At 41.3% G+C, this 25,343-nt stretch overlaps 1 protein-coding gene across 9 annotated transcripts in view; it reads right to left on the bottom strand.

The window, feature by feature from the left end:
- Positions 1-23,056, bottom strand: part of ZNF518A (zinc finger protein 518A) — a 30,120-nt gene extending 7,064 nt beyond the window's left edge. Inside the window, exons 1-5 of one of the 9 annotated variants that reach the window (XM_075534979.1) lie at positions 22,919-23,056; positions 20,479-20,564; positions 8,504-8,613; positions 6,863-7,006; positions 258-307 (exon numbers count right to left, since the gene is read on the bottom strand). The gene's annotated coding sequence lies outside the window, so the exon portion shown is untranslated. The other 8 variants (XM_075534977.1, XM_075534980.1, XM_075534976.1 and 5 more) reach the window with 8 other exon arrangements.
- Positions 23,057-25,343: the final 2,287 nt, after the last annotated feature.

The following is a 25,343-nucleotide window of genomic DNA, read 5'->3' as shown; positions in this document are numbered from 1 at the left end:
TATCTAACAAGAACAACAACAATAAAAAAACAACTTCTGCAAGTTCTCATTGCTAACGGGTGAAAACAGAATAAACAGAAAAGTAAGACCTCTCCCTGGGTTAAACACTAAGTCTACATTCTATATTTCTGGTCCTCCACCACTTGGCCATTTGGTTCTTATATACTTAGAAATCCAAACAGACAGCAGATAAGAAAAGCTCTGACAGGCTAGAAATGTGCCCATTACTATCCACCTCCATTAATTTAGATACTTACTGGCTGTCTTAACTTCAAACAAGTCTCAATCTCTGTCTTAGTTTTTTTACCTGTAAAATAAAAAGGGGGGGAAATCAGTATTCTCTTTCTTATTCATAAGTAGTTGTAAGAATTATGTGAGAAAACATAATGTGGAGCATCTTATATTAAAACGCCCTATCAGAGTATGGTAATGGATCTTAAAATATGGAGGTGCTAGCATATCTGAATAGGGTGACTTAAGACCTTATTAAAATTCCATTTTTAATTTAGAATTCCAGTATGACCTTGCTAAATAAAGTCAGACAGCCTTTCTCCTCAACAAGGTCTTACAGTTTGCGTCCCAAAAAAGAAATCACAACTTCTAACCTATATAAAGAACTGTTTGTTATCTTAATTGACTCTTTCTGAATACCTGTGGGAAGCTGTCTGAACAATCATAACTTCCCTTTAATCAGGTAAACCTTTAAAGGCGAGGTGGGGGGGGGGGTAAGGAAGTGATGTTAACAAACCCAGGAACAAGGGAACAACAAGGGATCCAAATTGGTGGTGAGGTGGGTGTGGCAGGCCTGGTAGGGAATGATCAAGGGTAAGGTAACGAAGAGGTATAGCTGAAACCCAGGTGGGGACGGAGCATGGTAGTGGGACAGGAGGAAAGTCAAGGGAAATAGAGGACAGAGCTAGGAGGCAAAGGGCATTTATAGAGGGCTAGATAAAGACATGTACAGATGCAAATATATATATATGAGAATGAGGAAATAGATCTATGTGCCTATATTTATAGATTTAGTATTAAGGTGGCAGAAGGACCTTGGGCTTCTACTCAAGCACTTCCTCAATACATGAATACGTTCTTCTATTAAATTGGCATTCTATGATGCTCACCCTCCCGACACAACTGCTGAGGCCAAAGCAGGTGAACAAGCAGATGTGGTGAAGAAAGCTGATGGTGCCCGGCTATCAAAAGATATAGCATCTGGGTTCTTAAAGGCTTGAAGATAAACAAGCAGCCATCTAGCTCAGAAGCAACAAAGCCCACATGGAAGAACACACCAGCCTGTGTGATCACATGGTTCCAAAGGGATCAGTGATCAGGCATCAAAGAACAAAAAATCTTATCATTGGGTGCACACCTTCATGATACGATCACCGAGGACAAACGGGTGCATAAGTAAATGTGGCGAAGAAAACTGATGGTGTCCGGCTATCAAAAGAGATAGTGTCTGGGGTCTTAAAGGCTTGAAGGTAAATAAGCAGCCATATAGCTCAGAAGCAACAAAGCCCACATGGAAGAAGCACACCAGCCTGTGCGATCACGAGGTGTCTAACGGATCAGGTATAAGGCATCTTCAGAAAAAAAAACCTTACCATAGTGAATGAAGGGGGACGTTCAGAGTGGAGACCCAAAGTCCATTTGTCAGCCACTGGAGATCCCCTCACAGAGGGGTCTAGGGAAGGAGATGAGTCAGTCAGGGTGCGATGTAGCACCGATGAAGAATACAGCTTTCCTCCAGTTCCTAACTGCTTTCTCCCCCCCAACTATCATGATCCGAATTCTACCTTGCCAAGTCTGGATAGAGCAGAGGATGTATACTGGTGCAGATAGGAGCTGGAGACACAGGGAATCCAGGGCGGATGATACCTTCAGGACCAGGGGTGTGAGGGACGATACTGGGAGGGTAGAGGGTGAGTGGGTTTGAAAGAGGGAACCGATTACAGTGATCTACATGTGACCTCCTCCCTGGGGGACGGACAACAGAAAAGGGGATGAAGGGAGACGCCGGACAGGGTAAGATATGATAAAATAATAATTTATAAATTATCATGGGCTCATGAGGGAGGGGATGCGGGGAGGGAGGAGAAAAAAAAGATGGCCTGATGCAAAAGGGCTTAAGTGGAGAGCAAATGCTTTGAAAATGAGGAGGACAAAAAATGTACAGATGTGCTTTACACAATTGATGTGTGTATGGATTGTGATAAGAGTTGTATGAGTCCCTAATAAAATGTTTTTTTAAAAAAAGAGTTGATTCGTCAACTTTCTCTATTTCCTAAACAAGCAAATCAGTTTTTCATCTGAAGGATGTCAGCCAGAATTATCCTGATCTACGTTCACTCATAAGACCCCTCCATGAAACTGTTTACACTGTGTTTTTCAGAAATGCTGCCTTGGGAAAGTTCTATAAGGGGCTAAGAAATTAGTTTTTTGCTAATAATTATTGTTGAAAAAAGTTCTAGGTAACTGACGATTGGATTAAAAAACTGTGGTATATACATACAATGGAATACTACGCATCACTAAAGAGCAGTGATGAACGTATGAGGCACATAGCGGCATGGGAAGAACTGGAGGAAATCATGCTAAGCGAGGTAAGTCAGGCACAAAAGGACAAGTACAACATGAGTCCGCTGAGGTAAGAATTAAAAAAAAAATTTTTTTTTTAAAAAAGCAAAAGTGGCACAGGGAAAAAAGCTACTATATACAAACATTTTAGGGGTGAAGACGGGGTAGTATGAAAGAGACCAGACCAAAACCAGGGATGTACATGGTAGACAATGGTGGAGGAGGTGGGGAAAGGAAAACAAAAGGATAAATACAAGGAAGAAAAGGGTAGTGGGGTCATAGGGCAGTAATCCACCCAAGGGGAGGGTATTGTTTATATCTCCACAGGGAAAGTGGGACCAGACTTCAACCCAGTGTCGCAAGGTGTGAACGCAATATCCCGGTGTGGAGGAGGGAACCGGTGGAGAGGTCTGGGAGGCTGGCCCCAGCACCATAAATTAAGTGGATTCCTGCCCCTCCCCTGAAAAGAATTTTTTCCAAAGGACGACATTGACTCTGCAGCTCTGGGAGATGGACATATTTGATCAGAGCACACGGGAGCAGATGAAGGGGCAGGAGGAGAGAGTGGAGCACAGCCTGGCCCACCAGGCCGTGATGATGATGTTCCTGAGTAGAGCAGCCAGTCCACAGAGAGAACAACATGGCTGGCCCCACTATGAGACATGATGCCCCTCAGTGACTAAGGGCGATACAGGGGACAGCACCGGAGACACAGTGTGGGAATTGCACCTGACCTGATCCCACCACACCGAGGCAAATCACTGGGGGAGTGCAGCGGAACAGCAAGGGAATGGAGTGGCAAGGTCCCCAGGGAATGCTGAAAGTGGACTTCGGGGCCAGGGCGTGGTGCCCCAACAGACTGGACTGGAAAACGCTCCTAAGGGCCAGCAAACGATCCCTGAACTAACTACAAGCTTTTCTCTTGTGAACTGTTTTATTCTGTTCTTTGTCAGTGGTTTGTTTTTGTTGTTTTGTTGTCTGGTTGTATACTGTTGCTTTGTTTTCCTCTGTCTAGTTTTCGTGCATGTTAGTGACTCCACAGGTCTGTCTGAATAGGACAGGCTGGATGAACTATCTGGAGGAAAAACAACGGGACCGACAGTTTTGGGGGGACTTGGGGTGGGGGGGTAGGGGAGGGTAAGGAAGTGGTGTTAACAAACCCAGGGACAAGGGAAAAACATGGGACCCCAAATGGTAGAGAAGGGGGAGTGGCAGGCCTGGTGGGAAATGATCAAGGGTAAGGTTGCTTAGAGAAGAGGTATACTCTAGCCCAGGTGGCGATGAAGCATGGTAGTAGGGCAGGAGGAAAGTCAAGGGAGATGGAGGAAAGAGCTAGGAGTCAAAGGGCATTCATGGAGGTCTAGACAAAGACATGTACATGCAAATATATATAGGAGGATGGGGAAATAGATCTATGTGTCTATATTTATAGGTCAAGTATTAAGGTGGCGGAAGGACCTTGGGCCTCTACTCAAACACTCCCTCAATGCATGAATACCTTCTTTTATTAAATTGGAACTCTATGATGCTCACTCTCCCGACACAACGGCTGGAGCCAACGTGTGTGAACAAGTAAATGTGGTGAAGAAAGCTGATGGTGCCCGGCTATCAAAAGAGATAGTGACTGGGGTCTTAAAGGCTTGAAGATAAACAAGCGGCCATCTAGCTCAGAAGCAACAAAGTCCACATGGAAGAACACACCAGCCTGAGTGAGCGAGTGGTCCCAAAGGGATCAGTTACCAGGCATCAAAGAACAAAAAATCCTATCATTGACTGCACACCTCCATGATAGGATCGCTGAAGACAAATGGGTGCATAAGCAAATGTGGTGAAGAAAGCTGATGGTGCCCGGCTATCAAAAGAGATAGTGTCTGGGGTCTTAAAGGCTTGAAGGTGAACAAGCGGCCATCTAGCTCAGAAGCAAATAAGCCCACATGGAAGAAGCACACCGGCCAGTGCGATCACGAGGTGCCCAAGGGACCAGGTATAAGGCATCATGCAAAAAAAAAAAGATATAAGTGTGTGTATGTATGTGTATATATGTGTATATGTATATATGTATGTATATATATGTATATATATATATCATATTAAATGAAGGGGGAAGTGCAGAGTGGAGACCCAAGGCCCAAGTGTCGACCAATGGAGATCCCCTCATAGAGGGGTTTAGGAGAGGAGATGGGTTAATTAGGGTGTGAGGTAGTATCGATGAAGAACACAGCTTTCCCCCGGATCCTGGATGCTTCCTCCCCCCAACTACCATGATCCGAATTCTACCTTGCAGGGCTGGATAGGACAGAGGCTGTACACTGGTGCATATGAGGGTTGGAGGTACAGGGAATCCAGGGTGGATGATACCTTCAGGACCAAGGGTGTGAGGGACGATGCTGGGAGAGTGGAGGGTGAGTGGGTTGGAAAGGGGGAACTGATTACAAGGATCCACATGTGACCTCTTCCCTGGGAGAGGGACAGCAGAGAAGGGGGGAAGGGAGACTCCGGATAGGGCAAGATATGACAAAACAACGATGTATAAATTACCAAGGGCATATGAGGGAGGGGGGAAGGGGGAGGGAGGAGGGGAAAAAAAAGAGGACCTGATGCAAGGGGCTTAAGTGGAGAGCAAATGCCTTGAGAATGATTGGGGCAGGGAATGTATGGATGTGCTTTATACAAGTGATGTATGTATATGTATGGATTGTGGTAAGAGTTGTATGAGTCCCTAATAAAATGTAAAAGAAGAAAAGAGAAAAAAAAAAAAGCAGCAGATCTGTAAAAATGAAAAAAAAAAAAAAGTTCTAGGTTTGCTAACTCCTTATAAATTTTGCCCGTTCTGTACACGTCTCTTTGCTGTAAAAAGCTCCCAATAAAAATGGATCGTTTCCTTCTGTAAGGGAGGACTCATGCATCCTCTGCAAAAGTGATGTTTCTCCATTTCATGAAGCACAATTTACTCCTTCAATAAAATCTCTTATTTTTAACAGAGCACTAGTCTAGTGGCTCCTATGGGGCAAAACAGATACACGAATACATTATTTACTCACAGCAGCAGTACACAGTACAGTCACTGAACTGAAAATGTTCAGAATGCCAGGCAGTCAAAATATATGTGCCACCAACTTCACCCAATTAGGCGTATGCTTGCACATTCTCATGCAGTTTACTTTTATTTAGATATAATTAAAATGAATTTGTTTGGGTTTCATAGTACCCAGCAAAATTTCCATATGCATGAAGAAGCTATTGTCCTTTCCTTCAATTAAGTTCAACATGTAGCAAGCGGGTACTATCTATCAAAGATAATACCAAATAGCAAATTAACTAGGGTTTCAACCGCTGGACACAATTTTTTCCCCAAGTTGTGAACATAATAGAAAGCCAAAAAAATTTTATTTGAACTCTCTAATCTATTAGCTCAAGGTATTTTTTTATTATAGCTCAATCTTGAGCCTACCAACAGGGATTACTGGTTTCATATCTATTTAACTAATTACCTTATATATATGTATTATCACCTCATAAGATTTGACCAGCATTCTGTCTTGAAATAAACAGTACTATTTGCATAAATTACAACTGGCTGTTTAAAGTAAGCTGGAGTTTTTCCAGCATCAATATGATAATTTAGGTCACTTGACTTCTTCCATCTCCCAATAAAATAACCACACAAAAAATATATAGAAAATCTTGCAAAATAGCCAGTAGTGGAGAAATATTCCACATACACACTATAAGGTATAAGACTAAGAAATGGTCCAAAGAGAGAAGAGAAACAAAAACAAGGGGTGATCCACTTCCAACTACCACTTTTAAAAAGAAAATTCACTCAGAGACATTACTACTGTTGTAGAGTGAATTCCAGACTCACAGTGACCTTACAGAGCACAGTGAAATCCCTACAGGATTTCAAAGACTGTAAATCTTTAATGAGGAAGAATGCCACATCATTCTCTTACAGAGCAGCTCGGGGAGTCAAGCAACTGACCATTTGGGTTAATAGTCAAGTGCTTAATCACTGTGCCACCAGAGATCCCTGGGGAACATTTATTCAACCAATACTTATGTATTTATTTTTGAACAGTTTTGTTGGCATATACTTTACATATTACACAATTTAACGGCTCAGTCATATTGAGAACTGTGCAAGCATAGCCACATCAATTTTGGAATATTTTCTTCTCATACTCATTGTTGCTGCTCACTATTCTCACCCCTCATTCAACCAATACTTAATGAATAATGATTATATCCCAGATAAAAGACTCTGCTCTACTCCCCCTAAACATACCTTGGGAGAAGAAATGAGGGCTTCAGAAGCTCAATGGAGCCTTTTGGATGACAAAGATTCAGGCTGAGGTATCAGGAAGGAAATGAATCCAGAAACTCAGGGTGGGTCCAGAGGCCAAATTGAGTGGGAGCTTGTTAGCACCAGCTGTCAAAGAGATGTAAAGAAGAATGTATACTGAACAAACATGTAAACTCCTGGCTATCACCCTCTGCCTAAAAGTTCTGTCCTTCCTTTGCAGAAGTAAATTATCACTTCTATATTGTCAGGGGATTACATTAACTCAGAGGAAATCTTGGTTTAATCTTTAAGGGCGAAACTCAATTTCCAATGCCATCAACATAGAAAAGGAGGCAAAAGCATCCTTCAATGTAGCCCAGAGGAACCCTTTCTTCCCCATTCCCGACTTCAGCAACAAAGAAAGTTACAACAACAAGAAGTTACTGAAGAGAAAAGTTTGAAAACTTAAGGGGGAAAAAACTATTAATTACTAATTTCAGTGAGAAATAATATGAAAAATAAGACCTGACAAGTTAATAAGGGTAAATTAACCATAAAAACAAAAAGGAAAAAAAGTCTTTAAAAAAAAAAGAGAGAGACTTGAATTTTCAAAATAACGGGCAAGATTGTGGGGGTGAAAATGAAAATCAACCTGCTGACATGTTGTGTTAGCCCTGTTGTAACCAGCCGCCAAATCAGACAAAAGGAGAGCTCATTCAAATTTTGTAATTGTTTTCTTTCTTTAACTCTATCGTGGTTCTCACAGTTTTCTATTTAGTTTTACTCCTGTTATCACAAGCTTGCTTTAGAGACAGGGTTACAATGGTTTATGGAAAAGAAGCAAAGTTTTAAAGCACAGTATCCGTTACTTAACACACTAACATAAACATTCTATGTTGCTTCGGCCAAGAGTGGCGCTTAAACAGAAATGTCAGCCCTTTGTATTCCCAGTGAGACGCATTGTGTGACTTACTCTCAAACTGTGTAGTTTTTTTTTTCTTCTTCAGATTTTTGGTTTTTTTCAAATGATGAGCAGAAACCCTCATCATTCTCCCAAGGAGTGGAGGTGGTTTTGAACTGCTGAACTTGTGGTTAGCAGCCCAATGCATAACCCAGTACATCAACCAGGGCTCCGTAATACAATTAAGTAGAAAGCAAGGAAAAGAATAGAGATGGGAAACAAATACAGTGTGAAAATACATACAATGCCCTTACAAGTAGCATCCTTTAAACCTAAGTACACAATACCCAAGTGAGCCTGGACCAATGTTTATCAGTATCTAACTCGTGTTGCCCTAAGTGGATGATGGCTCGTTCTGCTTCCCTTCTGTGTCCAATCTATGTCCATGTGTATGGATCAGCTAAGGTTGTGGTGATCTTGTTAGGTGCTAGCGAGCAGGTTCTGACCCATAACGAACCTATGCACAACAGAACAAGACACTGCCCACTTCTTTGCCATCCACACAATGGTTCCTATGCCCGAGGCCATAGTTGCAGCCACTGTGTCAATCCATCTTGTGAGGGCCTTCCTCTTTTTTGCTGCCCCTCCACTTTACCAAGAATAATGTCTTCATCTTAAACAAAATTAAGAATAGCCTACTCCTTTGTCAAGCATCCGGTATTTGGTCTACCCTAAAACCTTACCAAGGATCCTTGGTGGCACAGTGAGTCAAAATGCTAGGTTGCTTTCGGTTAGCGGCTCAACCCCACCACCTCCTCCATAGGAAAAAGATGTGGCAGTCTGCCTCAGAGAGCTGTTATCAAGGAGTTCAAGAAGAAAGAAAATGGAAAATTATGATGGGTGGAAGGATTGTGATAAGAGCTGTTAAGAGCCCCCAATAAAATGATTTAAGCAAGAGATTTCGTCTCAGAAACCCTACGGTGCTCCTCTCCTCTGTCCTACAGGGTCAGTATGAAATGTCAATTACCGGGTGTCCGTGGTTTGGGGATTTGCTTTTTGTTTGTTTATCAAAGATACATTCCATGAAAAAGCAGGGTAATAACAAACAGTATGGAGTATGTACACAGTTTTACTATGCAAATTAAAAATGTCATCTATTTACAGAACACAGATTGTATAACAACCCATTTCTTGAGCTTGGTATATTATTAAGACAATAAAATTGTTCAAATATTAATAGGGCACCCAGACAAATGCACACAAACTCAAGAGTTACAGAGTCAAGGACAGGTTACACAGCTAGTGGGATTACTGGTCATCACTCGGCCAATGATTCTTAAAATGTTATCCTTGGGTCTCTATACTTATCGTAGCATATGCAAATGGCTTACATCTGGATGTAAGGAGCCGTAACAAAAAGTGCCATGATCACATTAAAATTTTTAAGTTTTTAAAGCCAGTAATCTCTGTAGTAAACCCACTTCTATATTTCCTGAACAACTTCAAGCCATACTTGATGCTAGTACAAACTGATAAATATTGGTACTTAAAGTGAAGAGATAAAAATAATATAGGTATCATTTAACATTGCGCTCCTTGTACCAGTACATAGGAAGCAAGCACAGCACTGCAGAGAAGATGGTTAAACAAGTACGAGGTTGATGGTAAATACTGTATAACATGACAAAAAAAGAACAATTATACAACTGGATGTCCCATGCCACACAAATTCATGCTTTAAAGAGATTCAATTTTTGTTCGTCCATCTCATAACTAATATACGAAAACTACGATTAACTAGAAAGTGAGGGAGGTAGCACTGTAAGAGCAGCAGTTATCTATACAGTGCTGTTACATAAATTTGAATATGCATGTATTTTTCACAAATAATAGATGGTATATAACTAATAATCTGTTCCCTAATCTTTGTACACTGTCAAGAAAACAGTAAATATTATACCACCAATACATTTTTATTGTGTATACAGGTTACTCCTCTCTTAAAAGTGGTGGTGCCTGGACAACAGAAAAGTAGGTGAAGGGAGACGGCGGACAGTGTGAAATAAGACAAAATAATAATAATTTATAAATTATTAAGGGTTCATGAGGTAGGGGGGAGCAGGGAGAGAAGGGGAAAAACAAGGAGCTGATACCAAGAACTCAAGTAGAAAGCAAATGTTTTGAGAATGACGATGGCAACTGGTGGTGCCACTACTACAAAATCTTTGTTCCTAAGCAAAGGAGCAATTACCATCAATTTACGTGGGGAAAAATTCTGAGTGTGCGCAGATCCAAAGATATAACCTACAATAATACCAACTAATACATCAAGCCTAAAACCAACAGGCATATAGTGCTCACAGATGCAGCTCCAAGCTACGGTGGCTTGATGCTGACATGCCGGCCATGGTTCCAAGGACAGAGCTTGGTGATGGCACTTTCTATAAAGGGTGAACATTGTCTCTTTAAAGGCTTGCTTGCTACAAAACAAGAGCTGAATGTGACTTTTCTCTTCGGTTGCCTTTTCTCCATGCGCATACAAGTGAAAATCCTCTTTGGTTTTCTTTCCATTAGTGCAATCAGGTTCTAATGTAGATCTTTTGTAAAAGCAAAGTGGAATAAAGCAAACTTTTGAAAAATGTTCATGGAAAAATTCCATTATCTTTTAGTTTCATTTTTCCACAAAGGTTTATAAGCCTCGTTGATACAAGTATTCAGGAGTCTTGGTGGTGTAGTGGCTACGAATTGGGCTGATATATGCAAGGTCAGCAATTCAAAACCACCAACCACTCTGTGGGAGAAAGATGAGGCTCCCAACAAAGAGCATCAGAAACTCACAGGGGCAATTCTACCCTGGTCCTACAGGGTCACTATGAGAATCAAGTTGATGACAAAGAATCTGGTGGTTTTGGTGTATGTGCGCACACAGTACACCATTGAACTACGTTATGTAATGATTAAATAGTGTGTTCTTTTTAATAAAGTGCTAGATTTCATTTAGAATTTTTATGCCATTTTAATGGCTTTAGTAATATATTGGATAACTTTTCATCATTTCACATATTTACTAAATTCAAGAATTGCAAACCCTTTACAATTACATAGGTTGTATCAATAACACCCTCCATATGGCCCTAGCACCACTTCTTTAAGATTTAAATTTTACCTTTCAAGTTCTTCTATAGTTTCTAATCTCTTCAGGTTTCCTACTGCAGGCGGCATCCGTTTTGGCAATTTATACTTTCCCTGAAGATAATCAGTTCCCTCCATATTTCCAAAGTACATTCCCATAAACCTCACTTTTAAGAATCTATTCTATAAGGGCCACTCACTCGAGTTTCCATCTGCTGCATCGGCTGCTTTTGTTTCCTTTCCAAATAAACTTTGTTTTCTGCTTTACACACACACACACACACACACACACACACACAGATTCTATTCCATAAAAAAGTCACAGTATTAGCCTACAGAAATACAAGCACAGCATAAAAACGTATGTGTCGGTACCACATAAATATCCATAAACAAGAAAATTATTAAATAGATTATGTAACATCTGTATGAAAATTTTATGAAAAAAGCCTTATGTATTGATTTACATGTTTACACATATTGTGAATGGTTTTTAAAGTATTTTTGAAAAATGAAGTTGCAGACTATAGAAAAATCATTGAGAAAACATTCTGAGCATGCACATGTATATATTCAGAGACAAATCTATAAGACACCCTCCAAACTACTGACAAAAGATTAATTTCTTTATAAGAAAGCAGTACAGCACAGTTGAGAGAAATGAGTAGGTCCTCTAAATACCGTGACTGAAAGCAAGAGGGGTACATCACCACCGCAACCTTTTAGTGAGGCCTGGCTGTGTTCCTTAGCCTAGAATTCTAGAAAATTCTGTAGCCTCAAAAATATTCTCCGTTCTCATACCGAAATAGTTTCTTGCAAGTATTCTTAGAATAGTGGTAGAATCCAAGATAAAAGCCAAGAAGGGGAAAAAGGGAAAACAAAAGTGAGATAATGACAATCCAAATAAAAGTGACAATGTATATTACGACAATGATCTGTTTAAAACGTCTCAGTAGCTTCCCATAATACTTAGTTGTTAGCAGGGCTTGCAAAGAACAATGATACCTGGCCCTGGATCTCTCTGTTCAAGTTCATCCCACACCTTTCCCAACCAGTATATTCTAGTAAGCAGCCATGGTCTCTGTTCCTCAAATATTTAAATGTTAAGCCTATGCACCAGCTGTTCCAAAATGCAATCTTTGTTGTACCAGTCTTCAAATGGCTAGATTTTTTTTCATGTTTTAGATATCAATTTAAATACCAATAATTCAGAAAGGCTTTCCCTAACCTATAAAAGTAAATTATTCTCTCTGATCAGTCATGTTTTTCTTTAGTAACTTTAAATATAACTTTGTTGTTAGGTACCACTGGTCAGTTGCAACCCATAGTGCAACAGAACAAAAACACTGTCCGGTTCTGTGTCATTCTCAAAATTGTTATGTTTAAACATAAGAACTGTCCATTGTTGCAGTCACCGTGTCAATCCATCTGTCGAGGGTCTCCCTCTTTTTTGCTGCCCCTCCACTTTACCAAGCATGAGGGCCTTCTCCAGGACTGGTCTCTCCTGACATGTCCAGAGTATGTAAGATGCAGTCTTACAATCCTTTAGGGAGCATTCTGGCAATGCTTCTTCTAAAATACACCTGTTTGTTCTTCTGATAGTCCAAAATCTTTGCCAGGAACCACAATTCAAATACATCAGTTCTTCTTCGGTCTTCCTTATTCAATGTTCAACTTTCACATGCATATGAGGCCACTGAAAATTGAAAAGGTGGGTTTGGATCAGGTCCACCTTAATGCTCAAAGTAGCATCCTTGCTTTTCAACACCTTCAAACTGTCTTGTGCAGATTTGCCCAATGAAATGCATCATTTGATCTTTTGACTGCTTGTTCCATGAGCATTGACTGTGGATCCAAGTAAGACGAAATCCTTGATAACTTCAACCTCTTTGATTCAGCTGTGAGGATTTGGTCTTCTTTACAGTGAGTCCTAATTCACACTGAAGGCTGCAATCCTTGACCTTCATCAGCAAGTGTTTCAAGACCTCCTCACTTTCAGCAAGCAAGGCTGTGTCGTCTGCAGATCACAGGTTGTTTATAAGCCTTCCTCCAATCCTGATACCATATTCTTCTTCATATAATCCAGCTTCTCAGATGATTTGCTCAGCATAAAAATTGGCAGCGTCTGAGCAGATATAGCATAGTGACACAGTTCCCTAATTTAAGTCATTCAGTACTCACTTGTTTTATCCTTTATTAGCCAATTTCTTTTCTATCAATCTGAACCTTGAAATAGAAGTTGCATAAGCATAATGATTACATTTGTCATGTTTGTTGCTATATCATTCGCTTCTGGCATAGTGCTGGGCTTTTAACAGGAACCAACTCTGGGGCAGTTTTTGTTCTAATCATTGAAAACACAGCAGTCAATAATTCAGACAAACTGTCTTGCTTCATAGAGCTAATTATGTTACTGGGTATTTAGCCAATGTACAATGTAAATAACATAGTCACGGTTAACAAGTGATGAAGCAAAACAAAACAAAGCAGGAAAGGATAGGCAGAACAAGAGTTAAATTTTAAATCCAAAGTCAGGGAGGTCTCACTTGAAAAATTAATACTTAAGCTGAGAAAGCTAGTATTCCAAGAAGAGAAACAATGAGTGCTGAGACCCTGGAAATGGAGTGTGCCTGAAATAGTTTAGCAAATGCAACAAAGTACGACTAGAAGATAGCCTGAGATGTTGAGAAGCAGGAGACAGAGTCAAAAAAATAACAGAAGGAGAGTTCAGGTAACCTGTTGGGACACTGCAAGGCCTCAGCATTTTACTGTCTGAGATGGTAAGCCATTCAAACATTTTGAACAGAGGGATAACATGAATTGAATTACTTTTTAACAAGATAGGTTCAGTTGCTATGTTAAGAAGAGTCTTTGAGAGAGAAATAAAAATGGAAGTAAGACCAGGTCCGAGTTGTTGTTGCTGTTAGGGGCTGACAAGTCTGTTCTAACTCGAAGAGGCACTGAGTGCAGCAGAGTAAGACACGGCAAGTCCTGCGCCATAGGTGGCACAGTGGTTTTATGTTGGGGAGCGATTCACACGAGCAGCAGTTTGAAAATACTGGGCTTTCTATTGCTGTAAACAGTTATAGTCTAGGAAATCCACAGGGGTCACTATGAGTCAGTATTGACTAAATGGCAGTGAGCTTGAGTTTGGCTTAGTCCTGTGCCATCTTCATAACTGTTCTTGTGTTTGTGCCCATTGTATCAGATGAAGTCTCACCCTCCTTGCTTTAAAGAGCAGATAGATTTGCCTGTTCTTTTAGCAGTCCATGGTAGTTTCAATATTCTTTGCCAGAACCTTAATTCAAATGCATCGATTCTTCTTCAGTCGTCTTTATTCAAAGTTCACCTTTCTCATACATATAGGGCAACTGAAATTACCATGACTTGGGTCAGAAAATGCCTTTACATAATAATCCAGGTAAGAGATGATGGAAACAATAAGGTGTGATCAGACTCTTGAAATATTTTGAAGACAAAGTCTATAACATTTACTGGTAGACAGTGTGTGCACCTTAGCAAATGGAAAGCCTTGACCTACTGGTTTACTGAGACAAAAAGAAGGGTGGTAGTCGGTTGGTCCTTACCGAATATAGTGAGTTCAGAATACCTAGCATTCAGTTTTAGCCATGAAAAAAGAGGTATCTATTTGACATCTGTGGTAGTTACATAATCTGGTGTCAACTTTAGAATATTAGAATGAAGGGGTGGAGTTTAGCCTGTCGATCAGGTCACAACTTGATTACCTCATTTGGAGACGCTACAGAGATAAATAGCTCACTGGAGGCCAGACACACACTCTGCTTTGTCTTCCTGCTGACAAGCCTCATGGAACTATGGTGATGTCAACCAGAGTCCTGGATCTGGAGGAGCCACATGGAGATCCAGATCAGCGCTAAGATACTGCCACTGCCACTGGATCCACAAGACTTTCCGCCCACTGGCCTGCGATCTTCTTGCACTCGGTGTCATTGCATTTGTTGCTTGTCTGAAGAGGAATTTACAAACTGGTACTGAACATATGGCATAATATCAGACTTAAGAACTTGATGTGGCCTAAGCTGAGATGTTTTCATAATATACAATTACTAACTGATATAAAGCTCTTTCTTATACCTATTAGTGTCTATGAATTTGTTTCTCTAGTCAAACCAGACTAACACAGCATCCAAGTTGAATCGTGGAATCTGTACTTGGGTATATAATTTAGAGGTATTAGTGTAAGACAAATTTTAAAGGGGAAAAAAATTAAGAATCCAGGAAAGGGACTGATCAACTGTTGAGTAAGAGGACTAAGAAATGCCCAGTGGACTTAGTGTAAAGATCACTCAGAACTCCCCGCCATCCAGGTTATCCTAGAAGCAACCCTATAAAGACAGACAGAAGTGCTCTTTTGGATTTCCAAAACTGTAACTCTTGGAAGCCTCGTGGTTCTCCCATAAATATCATTTTATTAACTAGAACACTTTGAGTGACATTATGAAGGTGAAAACCTGCCTAACACAGAGTTAAGTGAAAACAGAAAGTTAAAAAGTAGAGTGTACCATCAACAGCATTTTTATGAGTTGTACAAGTGCATTTTGTTGTTTTTAATGGTGGAAATTACAGTGTGACAGCATATTACTGAAATAATGATGCAAAAATGGGGGAAATATGGTTAAAAAGGAAAGAAATGCAGAAATAATGCCCTTCAATAGGGTAGAAGAGAAAGGATCTACTAAACAAATTTTAAAAAAACTGACTTTGGAATAAAGCAGGGTAAACTCCATTAACTAAAAAACAGGATGCTGGCAGGTGCGCAGAAGTGCGAGAGCTTACTGAATACCCCATTAAGTCTAACCTATTTTACAAATAAAGTTTTATTGGAACAGAGGCACATTCTATCTGGCTGATTCTGTGCTACGACAGCAGCTGAGAGCTACAACAGAGACCCCATGGCCTGCAATGCCTAAAATATGTACTGTCTGGTCTTTCAGAGAAGCTTGTCCAATTTTGGTTATCTTTCAAAGATAAAGGTGCAATAAATGGCTATGAGGAAAGAAGGTAAGCAAAAACACTTAAGAAACAAAAGTAAAACTCACTCAATTGTGCTAAGCTTCAAGTTACGCATGTTTCATATGGCTGTACCAATGGCGATTTGTTGCTAGTCAAGCTTCTTGTGTTAGTCTGGGTAGACTAGAGAAACAAATTCATAGACACGCATAGGTGTATAAGAAAGAGGTTTATATACAAGAAGACCTGAATAATGAGAAAACATCCCAGTCCAGATCAAGTCCATAAGTCCAGTATCAGCCCATTATGTCCAATACCAAACTATAAATTCCTCCTTAGACACAGGAAACACATGCAATGATGCCAACTGCAGGAAGATCACAGGCCAGTGGATTCAATGGTGCTGTAAGCATCTCAGTGCTGAAAGGGGTCTCCATGTGGTTCTTACAGCTCAGGGCATCAGCATAGTTCCATGTGTCTTATCACCCGCAATGTCCCCCAGGGAGTGAGCAGAGAGTGTGTCTCCCACCTCCAAGGAGGAATTACTGGAGTTTCCAGAATCCTCAGGAGAAGGCCATGCCCACACAGAGGCCTCATTGGCTATGACCTGATTGACAGGCTAGACTCCACTCCTTCACTCTTAATCCTCTCAAATTGACAAATGATTATATAACTACCACACTTCTCTCACAATCATCCAAGATAGAATTATCCAAATCATTCTGATCAGTCATATATACAGCAACCTCTTAGTTACATCATTATGAGCCTTGGTGGTGCAGACTGTTAAGCATTCAGCTACAAACAGGGTTGTGATTTCAACCCACTCAATGGCTCCACTGAAGACCTGATCATCAGTTTCTGTAAGATTGTTGTTCGCCTGAGCCACTAAGTGGCTTCCTTTATTTCCCCCAACCCACAATGAAGGTAGTCAAGCCCCACCCCACCGTTTTTAATGTCTAATGACAAAATACCTTAGTCTATACATGCTAAAGCTAATTTTTCATCACCCTTCCCTGTCACATTATATATACTTACATGTTTTTGTGTTTCAAAGGTAACAAAACCACCACCAGAATTTGCCAGTTTGTCATGCGTGCTGAGATCTGAGATCTCTGGGGTTCCTAAGAGTGGGCCACAGGATGGAGTGCTGCTGGCATGGGGCCCACGGTACTAGTGGGCTTAAGACACAGCCTACTGGGTGGCTCCCTGAGCAAGCAGTGCAAGTTGTCACTAAGATGGCCATGGTTCCACTCCCTGGAAGAGAGGAACACTGGAACAAGTCAAGAGCGGGCAAACGCTGGAGTAAGAGATGCCGCTTAGCTGCTAGGACTGCTTACTGCCGTCCTAAGGCTGGCAGGGGCGCCTTCTCACACGGACAGCAGAGGTGAGAGTGAAGGCTACCAGCGGTAGCACTGTACTGGTCTCTTCAAAGAAAATAATGGCTTGGCTTCTGGTCCCTAATTGGAACTAAGGTTGACTTTGCAGTAGACGGCAAAAACAGGAAAGAAGGTGGACTATATGGACAGGCAGGGGGCTTGATGACCTGGCAGGGCAGCACAAGGAACCAAACATCAAGCCACTAAGCTGAAGGGCCACTTGTGAAGAGGGTCGTTGGCAGTCGTAGCCTTCCTCATGTTATTCCCGAAACTCTGCCAATATTCATGGCTTGGTGGTGGCTGTTGCCGGTCTAGACAGACACCCTAACCCATACTAGGTGCAACTCTGCAATGTCAGGCCAGTCAGTCACTAGGTAACCTTCAGTGTATGGTATGACTGGTGGATTGCTGCCTACAGAAAAACTCTGTAAGAATGCCATTTAAAAGCACCTGGGGGACAAGACCACCAGGCATGGTCGCTTAGGCTTTACGTGCCCATGCTCATAGTCCAAAGCAGGGGGTAAGACTTCCCAGGGCAGCTGACCCCACAGCCAGAGTGGATTTTGACTCATAGTGACCCTATGTTGTTATTTTTAGGCACTGTAGAGTCAGTTCCAGATTAAAGGAATTCTATGTATAACAGAATAAAACACAATCGAGTCCTGCACAATCCTGGCCACTGTCATGCTTGAGCCCATGGTTTTAGTGACTGCGCCGATCCTATGGCAAAGGAAAATTATCTTAAGCCAAAATCTACCGGAGCAGATCACCATATCTTTTCTCCTACAGAGCCACTGGGTGGGTTCAAGCCACTGACCTTTCGGTTATCCATAAAGCACTACACCACTGCACAATTTGTCTACAGATCTTAGCCAAGGAAATTCTGTTGGACAATTCTACTCTGCCATATGGCTATGAATTCAAACACTCAATGGCACCTAACAACATTTACTTCATTACATTTCATTAAAGCTTTCATTCTTCACCATGTTACTTTCTCTGTACAGTTTGGATCAAACATAGTATAGTAAATCTCACTATGTACTTTCTCTTATCACAGCATAACACCCGTGTGACACTCACACGGTAAGAGACCAAGAAAATGTTACATAGAAAGAAGTTGCTAAGATAAATGAGCATGTGTAATATAGTATCTCAATTCACCTGCTTTTCTCTATTCCTCGTAATTGTTAAATAGTTCTAAGGAAAAATTTCAATGTCTTTCTGAAAAAGTGCCTTAAAAAAGAAAACAAACTTGATTATGTACAACCAAAAATCTCAGGGGATTTGGTTTCTTGGCTTGGAAGTTAAGGTCTGATGGGGCATCCAGTTAAAACCTGCTAGCTCAAGGACTAGTGTCTGGGGTCTTAGCTGTAAGCAGCCGCAAAAGGCACAAAATCAGTGTCTATTCACATCGGACTACACTGGAGGGAGAATCAGGACAAACGGATATGGAATGTATGGCTATCAGCCAAAAGACCAGGAGAGAAGATGAGTGCCTGGCTACCATTACTGAACATTGAAACCAAAGATTTCAAAACCCCTCCTCAAAAGGGGAAAAGCTTAAAAATAGTTTCATATTCTCCTGGATGCCAGCCTTCTTGGAGTCAAGGCTGGCTCAACCCCTGAAACTACTGCTCTGAGATTAAGTCTTAAATAAAAAATATTCCCTAGTCGTCTTGCGAGGAGCCCTGGTGAGAAAGTGGGTTCCCAGGTAGACATGTAACCCTAAAGCCAGCAGGTGGACCCACCAGCTGAAGACACTTCCAACTCCCGTAAAGATTTGTAGTCTTGGAAACCCACAAGGGCAGTTCTACTCTGTCTTATAGGGCTGCTAGGAGTCAAAAAGGACTTGATGATGGTGTGTTTTTTGGGAAGTGTGACATAATGGGTGTATGTTGGGCTTGCTAACTAACTATAAGGTCAGCAGTTCAAAACAACCAGACGCCCAAGACAGAACTACAAGGTGCTCTACTCCCATAAAGAATTATAGCTTCAGCAGCCCACAGGGGTAGTAGGTCTACCCTGTCCTATGGGGTAGCCATGAGTCAAGACTTGACCCCACGGCAGCGACTTTGGTTTGGTCCTTAAAACCAAACAATGGTTTATCTTAATTAGTAAACTGTGACTTGAGCATGATGCTCTTTTAAGATCTATCGACAATTAAAATAACAGCAATTCAAAATATTAGATAAGGAAACTTGGGGAGCAGTGTAAGTATGTTAATATGGGAGGAACAACTCAGAGGAGGGCGAAATGTGGCACAGCTCAAAAAAATGTCACTGAAAGGTATTGGTAGAAACTACTGGAATTGATGTTTGATTTGCTGTGTGTATATTCTCAACAACAACAAAAAGATAGCTATCTACTGGTAAAGTTTAGTCAAAGACATGATTATGATGACTAATGTGAAGTGTGTAGTCTACCTGTGTTGTTTTCATAGTTAGGTATATAATTTTATTCCTAATTTAGGGTCATACTTCTAGGTATGCTTAATGCACTCAGTGAGGCGAGCAATATGATACCAATTCAAGAATTTATGTATTTGAAAGATCACAGGGCCTATCCTACCAAAAAAAAAAAGCAAGGGACATTTGTGTTTCAAGGGTATGTAAGCCATGTTTTGGCTCAAAGATGTAGTATTTTCCATTGAATATCCAAACCTTTTCTTTTTATACCTGGATTTGTTAGTTTTTGTTCTCCTTTTTTTTTTGTCAGTTATTTGTCTCCAGGAAACCAGTCATGACCCTTTAATTTCCAAGCCCCCTTTCTGACTTAAAAAGTAGATCCTACTAATGATAACAAAAGTATATACCACAGAAATGTTTCTTTAGGTGCATTACTTTGGGCTTACTAGACCAAAGCGTATTTCTAACTGCTTATACAATTCCAAAACATCTTCCTACCTTATTTATCTCTATCATTCATAACTTAAAACCCTATTGCCATCTTTGTATCTAGAAGGACTGACAGAGTAAAATCACCTTTATGTCACCAATAAAATGTTAAATGATGAAGTATGAAACCAGTAATCATTTCCCTGCTTACATTAAAATTAAGCCTCTACGTACTGTATTTTGTTTAGCCCATAAGTGAAACTTTAACTTGTGAAACCCCATGAACATGTAACTATTTTATTTTGCTATGCAATATTAAAGCACACTAACTTACTATGTAAGACACAATATTGAACAGTGCTTCAATCTTTATCATACCTTTTTCTCCCAAGAACAAAAAGGATACAATTTAATGCTTAGACAATGCCACAATCAGGAACAGCGATCACAAGAGGAGATGGGATCTGGAAATGAAGACCAAGATTTTAAAACTTCAACTGAAAAAAAAATTATTCTTATATCTTGATTCTCATACTTCATATTCAACCTAAATGTTTAAAGTGATTAAAATAAGCCAAGAAAAATTTATCAACACCTAGGCAAATAAAGTATCACTGACACCCAGAGATAGCATACCATAAATTTACAAGTCACAAAACTGAAAAGCTCAGAAGAGAATTTAAATTAAATCTCTAAGTCCATACCTTCATTTATGACAAAATAGGGTAAGACCCAAGCCTATGACAATAATCTAGGTCTAATCCCATCCAAGATCCTAAAACCACTGGGCTACCTCTTCAATTCTCAGTTCAAAGTCTAACATTCCCCTGCAAACGACTCATCACTTGAAGCCAATCTCTAGCTAAGGAATGCATCGATTCAATAGCCTGGATCTTGGGATCAAATGACCAACAGAACTGCCAACTTCACAATAACTCTGTCACGGCTTATGTTTGCTAACAACTGTAGAATACCTGAAGGAAACTGGTCAAGAAGCAAGTCTTTTAACAGCAAAGGGGAAAAAAAAGATGTAGCAAGTGCTCTGTGGTACACAATGCTTCAGTAAGACCAATCACAAACAACTACACAGAGAAAACAAATCATAAAAATTAAGAAGATTTTTAAATTCAAACTGTAAATTTATGCTAAAACCCATATAAAATTTTAGTTCACTGCATTCAATGGTTACCAGAGAGGACATAATTTGATTAGTTTCATAAGTAGGAGTTTTTAATCTGTTATCAGGGCAAACTGTAGGTGTGCATTTGGGTTGCAGCCCTTTGGCTCCCTCATAAAACGACAACAACAAAATGTTTTGAATTTTCACTGCCAAAGTAAGGAAAATTTCAATTTAGAGATGTACATTTTGCCTTTCCCCCTAACTTTTGTTAGTTTTACAAAAAATGTACATGGTCTGGAATAAGAATTAACTTATTTGTTACTTGGTCTACTATGCTTACCAGGCCCAAGAAATGTTCTGCAACCATTACAATTTCAGACAAAGTTTTGCTGAAAGATAATGCATCTATTTGTACAAATCAGCAGTTAATCACTGAAAACATGTAGGAATTTCAATGAAACAATCTAAATGGTTCCCACCTAACCACACATACGCAAAATAGAACCTTTGCTGCAGAAGAAGCAATTCAGCATTATCAACAAAGTAGGACCAAGATTTTCAGCTTTAAATTTTGCGAGCCTGTCCTAATGTAGTTTGGTGTCTTCATGCCTAATCACAAAATTCAATGTCCTTCTGAATCCCTTACACAATGACCCATATTTTGCTTTTCTAGAGTTTTTTTCCCTTGAGACTTAACACACACGATAACTTTCTTTTCTGCAATAACTCACAAACACTAAATAACTCCAAATTTAAAATAAAACAAACAACAACAAACACACACCTCCCCCCACCACCAAAGACTGGACCTTAACTTTTGTACTGAACCTTAAAGCTACCTGATCCATTTTCTTGGTCTACTTAAGAGAGTTTTAACACCTCATTGGGTATGCATTCACTCCACCTAGTTTCAAGGATCAGAGACATCTCATCTACAAAGGCGCTGTCTAGCTAACAATGAGGACACCATATCAAAAGCAGATTCCAGATGCATAAGCCGGGGACAAGCAAGCGATCTGCGACTGGGTGTGGTTGGGGGGGGTGGGGGCAGAGACCAGGGACGGCCAACTCTTGTGCGGCGAGCGCACGCGAGAGAACTGGGTGTCTTGGCTTCAAGAGTTGGCCCCCAAAGACCAAAACCAGGCCCACAAGAGCGACGCCGTCGAGCAGGGCCGCGGGGGCCTCAGAACCTACAATTCCAGGGTGCAGTCTGAGGGATGCCCATGGAGCCTCCACCAGCGCAAGATTCCGCCGCGGAAGCGCTTCGAGGGCCGCGCGCCCCACGCCCAGCGCCGCGCGCGTTCCGCCCCTTCCTCCGCGCGCGGGCGCCCCTCGGGCGCGCGGAAGCACACCGCGGCCGCGGCCTCCCTCAACTCCTAACCCCGGTGACAAGAGCCAAGTCCGGAAAAAGCCCCTACGCATTGAAAGCCCAAGCTACGGGGCGACGGTCAAGGCCGGCAGCCCGCAAAAGCCCTGGGTGAAAAGCCCGACTTCTCTAGAAAAACTTTGCGGCAAGTTAGGCGGAAGCACCGAAGAGCCGGGACTATTTAACCGGCGCTTCCTCTCACCAGAGGCGATTCTTTTGAGACTTTTCGGAGAACCGTGAAGCCTCGCAAACACCCCCACTTGCCCCTCCGCTGGCATTCTCGAATTCCCGGGATGCTACGCACTCTCAGCGGCCCCGTAGATGGGAAATACCTGTCGTGGTCCCCATTGCCTGCGAGTCCCTGATGGCGGCCATTATGCTTCCATCCGGGTATTGCAGACAAGCCGACCCCAGCGCTCCTGGGAGCGGAGCGCACGCCGCGGCGGAGGGATCCACGCTGCACCTGAGCGAGCGGAAGAGCACGGAAGCCGGAAGGATTCCAGTCTCATCCGGGTGAGAGTAGGCCATTGAGCTGGGCTCGCTGCTTCCCCGAAAGGAGCGCGCAGCCACGCTGCCTACTCCTGCAGTGAATTACGGCGTCCTCGTGGCTCACCAGCAGCTACAGCGAACTGCCTGCCAAGGGCATAGAGACGAGCAATGAGTGTTTGCTCTCGAGCGTGGACACCAAGGGTTGAAACTGTTTCCTTTCTGCAGCCCTTACTGACTGGGAATGGTCTCAATTTGAGATTTCTGGCTTTGCAAACGGCCTCCCTCCACCCTGTGCTTCCGGCACGCACGTTTTAGCAACTGTTGCAGTCCCAGTCAGGGACTGCACTGGAAGACGCATTGAACTCTAAACATGTCCATATTTAATAATTAACCTGAGAACTGCCTTAGTAGCAAGGGAAGCTTTCGTTCCCAGAGGGGAGGCCTTTCTCTACATCACGCATCAAGACTGAGCAGAGAGCTCAAGGGATATTATGGTTGACTTACTCCAAAAGGCCAGTATGGCCTTCTCCCCTTTTATAATATTCTGAAAACCCTATACACCTTTAACTAAATTTCTTACATAAATTACTATTCTTTCAAAAAGGAAAATAGAATTACAACAGAATTTTTGTCTACTAATTTTTGTCTCATGTTTTTCCTTAAGTATGCATGATTTTTAGAACTGAAAAAAAAACCTTTTACAAGTGATTTAAGAATATTTAACCTCCGTGCCTCATAGAATTATGTGATGCATAACTAATACTTGGTTGATAGATTGAAATGAATAATCAATTCCATTATATGCAGTGTGTAATGCAAATGGCAAAAGTGGTGGTTGAGGTTATCACAATGTTTCCTTTTTGAGTACAAACACCTTCTTGGTACACATGGATAGTATACCCCAAAATACTTCAGTTATATGAGATTGTCACATTTTCTTCAGAGAATAATATATAATACTCCATTGAATCATATACTATTATAAGGTTAAAGAACCCTGAGGGTGAGAACCCAAAAGTTGGCATTTGGAACCCACCCAGTGGCTCTGAAGAGGAGGCTTTCTGCTCCTGTAAAGATTCACAGCCTTGGGCACCTATGCAGGCAGTTTCATTTTGACCCTTGGCTGCCATCTACATGGTCAGCAATTGGAAACCCCCAGCAGCTCCACAGAGAAAGACTGGGGCTTCTACATCTGCCAACAGTGCCAGTCTCAGGAACCCACAGGGTCGCTATCAGCACCAACTCAATGGCCGTGAGTTTGGGGTTTGGGGGTATGGACACACAGTGAGAATTGACTGGTTGACAATGAGATCTATGACTCCAAGGGGGAAAAAAACCCACAACAGCCAAACTAACAACTGTTCTATAAAGATTAGAAAACCTATAGAGCTGTCTGTCATAGGGGATTGTTGGATGTGACAATGCAACTCCACAAGCACCTAATAGCAATGTCACAATGCTATAACTATAAACTGACATACACATTTATAAAAATGTAAGCACCCTTTTAAGGAGTAAGCAAGCACAATTGTCATTAAAGAGTTAAATGGTATTCTTAATCTAGTGAGTAAGAGTCTCTTAAATATGGCTATCTTATTTTTGCTGGTCTGGCAATGCAAATTCGGTCTCCCTGACCCCAACAATATAATCACAGTAATCAGAAATAGAAAAAGAGAAACAGGAGGCTGGATGATCTAGTGTAGTGTGATCTTATTCCTTGGACAAGGGTATTGCTCTTTGTGTATCAACCAACTGTTGTTGAAAATTAGTTTTAACACTGTCCTTTACAATACTCTTTTCCATGTGTATTACTCAAGATTTACTCAGTAGACATCTTTTCGTTGTTGTTGTTGTTAGGTGCTCTTGGTTCAGTACCGATCCATAGCCATCCTATGCACAACAGAACAAAAGACTACACAGTCCTGTACCATCCTCAGAATTGTTTCCAAGCCGGAGCCCATGCAGCCACTGTCACAATCCATCTCGATAAGGGCCTTCCTCTTTTTCATTTATCCTCAACTTGACTAATCATGATGTCCTTTTTAAGGACTGTTCTCTCCTGGTAACATGTCCAAAGGACATGAGATGAAGTGTCACCATCCTCAATTCTACACGAGGAGCATTTGTTTGTTCTTCCTCCAAGGGAGATTCATTTGTTCTTCTGACAATACGTGTACTTTCAATATTCTTTGCTAGCACCATAATTTAAATCCACCAGGTCTTCTCCAGTCTTCCTTATTTATTATCCAGTTTTCACCTGCATATGAG

This window comes from Tenrec ecaudatus, chromosome 16 (genome assembly GCF_050624435.1).
Source record: "Tenrec ecaudatus isolate mTenEca1 chromosome 16, mTenEca1.hap1, whole genome shotgun sequence".
Taxonomy (NCBI): Eukaryota; Metazoa; Chordata; class Mammalia; order Afrosoricida; family Tenrecidae; genus Tenrec; species Tenrec ecaudatus.
The sequence above is the reverse complement of the archived record's forward strand: the minus strand, read 5'-3'. Positions and strand labels throughout refer to the sequence as shown.